The sequence below is a fragment of the Gorilla gorilla genome, chromosome 23 (genome assembly GCF_029281585.2).
Source record: "Gorilla gorilla gorilla isolate KB3781 chromosome 23, NHGRI_mGorGor1-v2.1_pri, whole genome shotgun sequence".
In the NCBI taxonomy this organism is placed as follows: Eukaryota; Metazoa; Chordata; class Mammalia; order Primates; family Hominidae; genus Gorilla; species Gorilla gorilla.
Genome location: NC_086018.1, coordinates 24,831,697 through 24,841,702, shown reverse-complemented (window position 1 = coordinate 24,841,702; position 10,006 = coordinate 24,831,697).

The following is a 10,006-nucleotide window of genomic DNA, read 5'->3' as shown; positions in this document are numbered from 1 at the left end:
AAATAGTGAATATTAAATAGAAAATTTAATTAACAAAAGAATTAACAACAAAAATAGAAAAGCTTAAATTACATATGTGGCTTGTATTACATTTGTGTTGGACAGCACTGCTCTAGAAAACTGAAAAAAAAATCTACATTTAGGAGCTTGGATTCTGAGTTCAGCCACTTTTTGGCTGTATGAACTAGGATAAGATGCTTGCCCTTTCTGAGCCTTAGTTTTCCTTATCTGTAAAGTGGAGATCATTCTTTGAGAAGACATGATGAGAGCCAGATCATTATGTTTGCATCATATAGCACATATTTGATATATATAAGCCTCTGTTCTCTTTCATGGCCAGTTACCTGCTGTGTCCTGGGACAACTCCTGCCCCAGCTGGAGGCTCAGAAGGGATTCCCTGGCTGAGGCATTCAAGCTCTTCTAGCTGGGATCCCTGGGATCTCCAGGGGACACAAGCCTCAGGGAGGATCTTAGATAAATCCCTAGAACTGTGGCTGCAGCCTCTCAGCCTGGTTCCTGGAGCGAGGGGAGGCATTCTCAGATATGGTCAATTGCAAAATATGAATCAAGGTTCTTCCCAACCCTGTGTGTGCACCCTGACTGGACCCCCAGCTTTTGAGGACTCCCTGTGTCTCCTGCCCCGTGTTCACCCCTTTATCATAAAGCTACAGAAATAAGGAAGCAACAGGAGAGGGGTGAGAGACAAACCTAGCCCCGCCCTTCCCTCCCTGGTTTCCATTCCTGTTTTTCTGCAGGCTGCAGGGCTCTGGACAGGTGAGGACACCCTGCTGGGAGAACTTTCCCTTCCCCATCGTAGCTTGGTTTTCAGGGTTGCCTTCTCTGGCCGGTGAGAAGCCAGGCATTTAATTGAATAGAACCATACAAGGTGGTTGCTATCTTTGCATCCCTGAGAGCTGAGGACACCTGCTGTCCATCCTGCCATGGAGATGAGGCCACTGAATGTTCCCAGGCAGGATGGAGGTGTGAGACTGTCTAGTAGACAGACTCTCCTACACTTTCAAATAGGAGGCAAAAGGGTTGTAGTACCCCCAGGATGGACCTTCCAGGGAGTAGGGACATTGTGACAGAGCCCCAATTACTCTTTATCTCTAGTTTCCCTCTGAAAACATCTGCACCTGCTTCCTCCTAACCTAGAACAAGTTGTGGAGTCCTGGTCCCAGCCCTTCACCCAACTTGCTGTGTGTCCTGTGCAATCCTGAGAAAGTCTGTCCCTCTGATTCTTCTCTCTGGGATTCAGTAATATTTAAAAAACACTTCATGGTACTTGAGATAGAGTCAGGGATTTGAATGAGGCAAGCACTAACATTTGCCTGTTGTTAACTTTGTGTAAGTGGCTACATACACCTCCCCAAGCCTCAATGTTCCTATCTGAGAGATGGGTATATTAATAGTATCTTCCTTACAATGTGGTTTAAATGTAAACGGTTTTTGGGGTTTTTTTTTGTGTGGGTGGGGGAGGCGGGGATGGAGTCTTGCTGTGTCACCCAGGCTGGAGTGCGATGGCACTATCTCAGCTCACTGCAGCCTCCGTCTCCTGCGTTCAAGTGATTCTCCTGCCTCAGCCTCCCAAGTAGCTGGGATTACAAGCATGTGCCACCACATCTGGCTAATTTTTTGTATTTTTTAGTAGAGACAGGGTTTCACCATGTTGGTCAGGCTGGTCTCAAACTCCTGACTTCAGGTGATCTGCCCACCTCGGCCTCCCAGAGTGCTGGGATTACAGGCATGAGCCACCACTCCCAGCCAAATGGTATTTTTTAATAAAGCACTCAACACAGTGTCTGACACTCAGCAAATGTTCATTAAATGGTTATTGTCAGTGGTATGCTAGTAAAACGGCTCTCAGGAGTGGGGAGGAGTACTGATTTGTAGCACTGTCCCATTTCTGTGGTGTAAGTACTTCCGCTATAACTTATTTCAACCCAATAGTATAACTTGCTTACAAAACTCCTGAATATTTAACAATGGACGGGTAGTCAGCTCCAGCACCACAAGGCCAGTTATTATTGTTGCTAATATTGATGCTATTCAACCAAGCATCTTCGTGTGTTTATTTGTTCCTTTTTGTTTTACCCTTATGTGGCAAACCTACATAGGATCTCACTTCAACATTAGATTTTGCAAATTAAAACTAGTTTGAAAGCCATCAAAGCAAATGATCGGGTAAGATCTCTTACAGCTCTAAATAACTTCCCAGGGGTTCTACACCCAAGCGCTCCCCTCTTAGAGACAGTGACCTAGACTCCCTGCCAGCCACGGAACCCTGCCCCATGCCCTTTTCCCTCATAGCCCTTCACTGGACAAGTGAAAAAATGCACCCCAAAAGAGGGGCACGAAGGACTAAGAAACAGAATTTTCCCCTGATGCATTCTAGCTGCGTAGGCTCAGACAGGTAACCCAGCTCCTCTGAGCTTGTTTCCTCACCTGACTCAGAGAGCTGCTGTGAGGGATTGATGAGAAAATTTGCATAAAATGCCCATCATCAAGTAATGCCCAGTAAAAACAGCTATTATTTAAAATACTACTAATAATACAACCACCAAGTCTGGGGCCCCTGCTCCCTGATGGAAAGTCTATGGGGGCCCCCAGTCCTCCTATAAGTTCTGCGAATAGCAGCACAGAGCTGGACCCAGGATCTGAGCCCCCCCATCTCCCATTCCCCCTATCCCCAGCCATTTCTCTTCCATCCTCATTGTTCCAGGACTAATTTATTTATTTCCCTCTGAATCCTCAAGGTCTATCAAGCTGTGGAGTGGTTGGATGGATTTTTTAATTAATTGAAGCAGAATCGATGAAAAAGTGATTGTTTTGGCCCTGGCTGGGTGGGGAGCCCAGAGTGGGAAATAAAGGATGGCTTTGTTGTGGGGGGGTTGCCTTATCGAGCCATGGTTTGGCTATGGGTACTGAGACCAGGGAGGCCCAGCACGTGCCCTGGGCAGCAGGATGGAGAAGTGAAAAGTGACCAGCACACTCCCACTCCTCAGAGTCCAGGAGATCAGAGTTCAGGCCACCCCACCCCTCTTACCAGCTGTGTGGCCCTGGACCAGTCAACCTTGGTACTTCTCTGAGCCTCTGTTGCCTTGGGGGATTGCTGTGAGGATTAAACTCTGATACCTACTACAAGATGAATAAATGTTGAAGACACAGTGCTAAGGGGAAGATGCTGGACACCAAAGCACAGATATTGATGACTCTACCTATAGGAGGTACCTAGGATAGGCAAATTCACAGAGACAGAAAGTGGAATATGGCAGTGATCCCCAACCTTTTTGGCACCAGTGACTGGTGGGGGGCGGGGGGTGGGGCAGAAAGCTTTCAGGATGAAACTGTTGCACCTCAGATCATCAGGCATTAGATTCTCATAAGGAATGCACAACCTAGTTCCCTCACATGCACAGTTCACAATAGGGCTGGTGCTTCTATGAGAATCTAATGCCACCACTGATCTAACAGGAGGCAAAGTTCAGGCAGTAATGCTCACTCACCTGCCGCTCCCCTACTGCTGTGCAATCCAGTTCCTCACAGGCCACCAACCAGTAGCCATCCTTGGCCTGGGGGTTGGGGACCCCTGGAATAGAGGGTACCAGAGGCTATGGACTTATCATTTTAAAAGAGACAGAGTTTCTGTCTGGGATGATTAAATATTCTGGAAATGGATAGTGGTGATGTTTGCATGACATTGTGAATGTCCCTAATGCCGTTGAACTGTATGCCTAAAAATGGTTAAAATGGTACATTTTGTCTTGCGTATATTTTACCACAACAATAAATAAATAAATAAGTTGTGCTATGTGTTTAGCACTGCCTGGCTCCTAGTAGGTGCTCACTAAATATGCATATATTATTATCATTATTATTATTACTATTATTTTTTAAATTACTGGGGTGAAGTGTCTCAGATGTGATAGACTATAAAATATGACCAAAAATTCTTTCCAACCTATATGCACTCCTCTTTGCAATGTGACTTGGTGACTCCTTTCCTCAAAAGGTAGGTTCTCAGCACTCCCATTACTGGGTGTCTACCCAAAGGAAAATAGATCATCATACTGAAAAGACACATGCATTTGTATGCTCATTACCATGCTGTTCATAATAGCAAGGCATCAAATCAACCCAACTGCCTATCGACAGTGGATTGGACGAAGAAAATGTGGCACATATACACCATGGAATACTACGCAGCCATAAAGAGAATGAAATCATATCCTTTGCAGCAACATGGATGCAGCTGGAGGCCGTTATTCTAAGCTAAACATCAAGTACTCATGGACTAAAGATGACAACAATAAACACTAGGGACTACTGAGGGGAGGGAGTGAAGGGGGAAGAACTGAAAAACTACCTATTGGGTACCATGCTCGCTCCCTGGGTGCAATATACCTATGGAACAAACTTGCACATGTGCTCCCTGTATCTAAAATAAAAGCTAAAAGATTTTTTACAGGAAGGGTGGAGTCTTGTTTCCTTGACCCTTGAATGTGGGCTTGGCCAGTGACTTGCTTTGGCCAATGTTTCCCATGGCTGCTGTAACAAATGGCTACAAACTTAGTGGCTGAAAACAACACAAATGTGTTCTTATTTCCGAAGCTCAGAAGTTCAAAATGAGTCTAAGGGCTAAAGTCAAGGTGTCATCAGAGTTCTCCTTCTGGAGGTTCTGGGGTAGAATCTGTTTCCTTGCCTTTTTCAGCTTGTAGGAGCTGCCTGTATTCCTTGGCTTGTGGCCTCTTTTTTCATCTTCAAAGCCCATGGTTCTAGTCTCTGCTTCCATCATCATATCACCTTCTCCTCTTCTGTAGTATCCCTCTGCCTGCTTCTTATAAAGACACTTGTTATAATATCAATGGGCCCACCATAATTCAAGATAGTCTCCCCATTTTAAGATTCTTAAACACATCTTCAAAGTCTCTTTTGCCATAAAAGGTGACATATTTACAGGTTCCAAGGATTAGGACATGGACATCTGCAGAGTAGGGGATGGGAGTGCATTATTCAGGCTATGACAATCCATGAGACTTCAGCCAATGTGACAGAGGAAGAAGCTCAAGAGGAGCTTTGCCAAGGAACTTGCCCTCTTTTGCCAGGCCTGGAACCCTTCCATCACAAACAGTGCAAGCCCATGCTAGCCTACTGGATAATGAGAGACATGTGGCTTATTCACTTCTGCAACCACAGCCAACAGCCAGCCAACCCCAAGGGTGGAACCACACACGCTGACCAGCAGCTGATGGCCAACTCTTGTGTGAACCCAGCCAGGACCAGCAGAAGAACCTCCCAGCTGAGCCCAGCTCAACTTGCCAGACCACAGATTCCCAAGTGAAAGAAGTTGTTCTTGGTTTAAGCCATGGAGGAGTCTCATGTGGTTTGTTAAACAGCAAAAACTAACTGAATCACCAGAGGACCACTGAGAAGCTGAGGGAAGGTAACATTTATTAAACACCAACTGTAATACATGGCACATTTCTCACATGATCTCATTGAACACTCACAAATTCCTCACAAGAAGAGATTAATTGCACCCATACTACAGGTGAGAAAAACTGAGGCTCAGAGAGGGTCTTAAGCAATTGGCTTAAGACCACATGGCTAGGAGTTTGCAGAACCAGGTGCCTGACTCCAGGTCTGCCTGACTCCAAAGTCATGAGTCTTCCAAGAGCCGCATCCTGCTCTACAATCATCCTAAGTCAGCATGTTCATATCTGGGGCTGGCTTGCCCTTCCCCAGTCTCTTTTCCAATGAATTCCTAGCATATGCCCATGGGTCCACCCATCCCACCACCCAGCCATTCGGTGGTTATTTGTTGAGGCAAGAAAGCACAGCAGTTAAGCATTCAGACTCAGGAATCAGAGTCCGATTCCAGCTCTGGCTCTTCCTGGCTGTGTGACCTTGGGCAAGTCAATTCACCTCTCTGAGCTCAGCTTCCTCTTCATTGATATGGAAAACATGATATCTACTTTACTAAATACTTTGCTTTTTCTGAACAAAGGGAAAATATAAAAATTAGAAAGAAGAATGGATTCTTACTTGGGGTACCCGGGCCCCAACTCTGCCCTAAACTCAGTCTCTGACACTTCCTTTCGGAGGCCCTCAGTTTTCCCATCTGTATCCTGAGAGTATGAACTTCAGACCTGTTTCCTCTCTTTCCACAGTTCTGTCACCTTAGGATAACAAGCTGTTTCTTCCCCTTCAGCTTAAACTGACATCAGCATGGACCTCCCAACAAATACATTCAATGCCAAGCAGGTTTTGATAATCCAAGGAATGCTGCTATTTATTGACAGTGTCCACCCACCCCATGATAAATTTGCATTGGGGGCTGGATTCAAAAAGAGGGGAAAAAAAGAAAAAAAAGAAAGAAAGAGGGCTGTCTTTGAAGTGAATGACATGAATTATTTCGACCTAACTTACTAATTAAGACCTCATTAGCAGCCCAAATTTGTGATAGATCAGCAGAGGACTTGGCACAATGGTTTAATTTAATGATTTCTTGCATTACTTTGTTAATCATCTTTAGTCTGATTTAATTTATGCCAATGTGACTGTCCTAATTTCTAATTAAGGCATTGATGGTGGGGACAGCCGCCATAGCATAAGAATTTCAATCAAGGCTGATACAAAAGCAGATATGCATTTTTAAGGCCTATAAGATGGCAATTTGCTAAGCCGTCTGCTTATTGTTTTATTCCACCCCCCACTCCCCCCGCCAAAAGGTTGGGGAGGGTCTGGTCTTTGCCTGAGGCAGATGGTTTCTCACTAATCACAGACTTTTACAATCATTGATTTTTTTAAGGCTCTGAAAAAGACCTTAGAGATTAACCAGACCAACCTCCTTATTACACACAAGAGGCAACAGGTGCCAGAGAGGGTAAGGGGCTCACCCAAGGTCACACAGCGAGTTAGCAGGGCCCCAGGAGGAGATCCCAGGCTCACAACCCCCTCCACGGCCACCCACTTGGGAGGCCCCTGGCAGCTCATGCTGGCTCTGTAGGAATTGCAATTGCCTGGGATTTGGGTAAGTGAATGGGAATTGGGTGACAATTCTAATAATTCCCAGTACTTGAGGTGAGCCAGGCGCTGAGCCTGAAACTTGATGCATATTCTATTCGAATTCAAAAACCAACACTACCTGTGGGTGTCATAACTTCGGTCCTCCCATTTTACAGATGATGCAAGCTCGGAGAAGGAGAACACCTGCCCAGGTTCCCACAGCCAAGAAATGGGATTTAAACCCAGATCTGTTTGATTCCCAAGTTTATGTTCTTGTCACTCCTCTGGGTCATCTCCAAGGTCACCATTGGATATCCATAGTATTTGTATTAATATTATAGCTAATGTGTATTTAGGACTTACGTGTGCCAGGCACTGTGGTAAGCACCTCACATGAGACTCTCATTTCATGCTCAGCACATCTTGTGAAGATAGCTTCATTATTACAACCCACTATAGGTGAAAAAGCCAAGGATCAGAGAGGTTATAAGAACCATCCAAGGCTGCACAGCAAGATGGCAGTGCTCAAACTCTGGACCATTTCCTCCAGCTTTTTTCTGACTGAAACCTCCTACACCCCACCCAGATGCTCAGACCAAAGACTGGGAGCATCCATGGCTGCTTTCTCTCTGTCTCCCAACATTCGGTCTATCAGTATGTCATGTCAACTTGACCTCCACAACATCCTGAAGCATAGACTTCTCTTCCTCCACTTTTTTGCACCTTTAATGACTGCACCTGCCTCCTCCCTGTTTCTCCATGGCCAGCCCAGACCCTTCAATGCATTCTCCTCCCAGCACCCTAGTGACCTTGGCAAAATAGAAATTGGACCATCTTCCTCTCCTGAGTCCAACTCTCCAGTGGCTTCCTATCTCATCTAAAATTAAACCCAGCCTTCTTTCTTGGTCTGCAAAGCCCTTCATGATCTAGTGCCCACCTCCCTCACCCATCACACACCTCCTGCCCCACTAGCTTTCACTCTTGTCTGTGAACAAGCCAAACTTGCTTTAACCTGAGAGCCTTGCACATGTTGTTCCCTCTTCCTAGAAGTCAGTGCCCGTAGCCCTCTTACCTGGCTGTCTCCTTATTGCCATCCTTCCTGCCTTTCCCATCTAAAGGATACCTGTCCATCGCATTCTCCACCCCCAAAGCTTGCTTGATTCCCTTCATAGTGCGGATTCCTATTAGAAATGGTCTCACCAGTCTTTTATCCATTGTCTCCACCACTAGCATATCACCTCCATGAGAGCAGGGTTCTTGCCTGTCTGGTGCACCACAGTGTCCTCGAGGTGCAACACTGGACATGCAGCATGAGCCCATGCTGTGTAGTCATCTGGTGAACAAATGAAGGATGGCACTCATGCTCCTGGAATAGCTGTGGCCTGAACTCCAGATGTTGGATATGTCCCAGAAGAGAAAATCTTAAGAACGAACATCCTGAAGACCTTTGGTGAGGAGGACAGCCTCAGCCTCAATGAGGAAAATGGAGCACCAGGTTTCTGAGGACTCCCCTGCCCACTGAAGACTGCCCTGGAAACTCAAGCTTTGTATTTCCACTGTACCCTTGAGCTCAATCCCAGAGAATTAAAAAGTTTCCAAGAAAGTGCATCTGCTAATGTGCAACATTTATGTTAGTCAATATAGATTTATTTAATGCAATAAATGATATAATTGGACTTTTATTTCCACAATATATTTTTCCAAGATAACTAATATTTTGAGTATCCGTGGCCTACTGATGTCTCCTGAATGAACATATTTCCTGTATTATTACTCTTGTATAAAACTGACATTTAAACAGTTTAATAAATGAGCAGTTGTTTGACTTGTATCAGTTTCAATACATTCTGGGATATTAATAAAATGTATTTCATAAGCCAGCTCAATAGACCATGTCATAAAAATTCAATGATTTATTAGCGATACAGTTGCTATTAGTTGGGACAGATACTCAAAATGCCATTAGGGTTAAAATAATAATCAATCAAACTAATTAGACCCTATTTTTCATATGCAAATATAATTAAGCATACATTTCTCTGGAACTTTAAAGAGAATTATTGAAGCTCAACCTTGTATGAAGAGCCCCTCACTTGAGTTAATGAAATGACAGTGTCTCAAGTTGGATATGCAAACAAAATTGATGAATTGTTCTGGGCTTGGAGGATCATAGGGAAATGGGGCACGAGAGAAGGGGCTAAAAGAAGACTACCCTATACACCTAAGTCTCTTTTTTCTATCATTGCTGATAAGGGGTGAGTTTTAAAGCCCAAAGTGGACAAGAATGACAGACCAATATGGCATTGTAGAGTCCACAAGAATGTGGTTCTGAACTGATTCTTGGGTTAAGCTGTTCTTGCATTGCTATAAAGAAATGACTGAGACTGTGTAATTTATAAAGAGGCTTAATTGGCTCACAGTTCCACAGGCTGTGCAGAAAGCATGGTGCTGACATCTGCTCAGTGGAGGAAGCCTCAGGAAGCTTACAGTCACGGCAGAGGGTGAAGGGAGAGCAAGCATGTCACATGGCCAGAGAAAGAGAGAGAATGAGGGGGAGATGCTGCACACTTTTAAATGACCAGGTCTTGTGAGAACTCACTCATTATCACAAAGACAGCATCAAGCCATGAGGAATCTGCACCATGACCCCAACACCTCCCACCAGTTCCCATCTCCAGCATTGGGGATTTACAATTCAACATGAGATTTGAGCAGGGACAAGTATCCAAACTATATCAGTACTGCTGTGCTCAATCTAGCAGACACAGCAGACCTTAGGCAACTTAAATTCTCTCTGTGCCCCAGTTTCTCCATCTATAAAATGAGAGGGATGATGAGGATAACAGCAGTATACACCTTTGAGGTTTGTTGGAAAGACTGAAGGGGTACCTAGCCCGAAGCAAGCATACAATAAACATTAGCTGTTTTTATCCAGGAAGCAGTTTATTTGCCCCCACACTTTCTTTGTGGGATTGCTCAACCACTGGCTGGTTCAGTG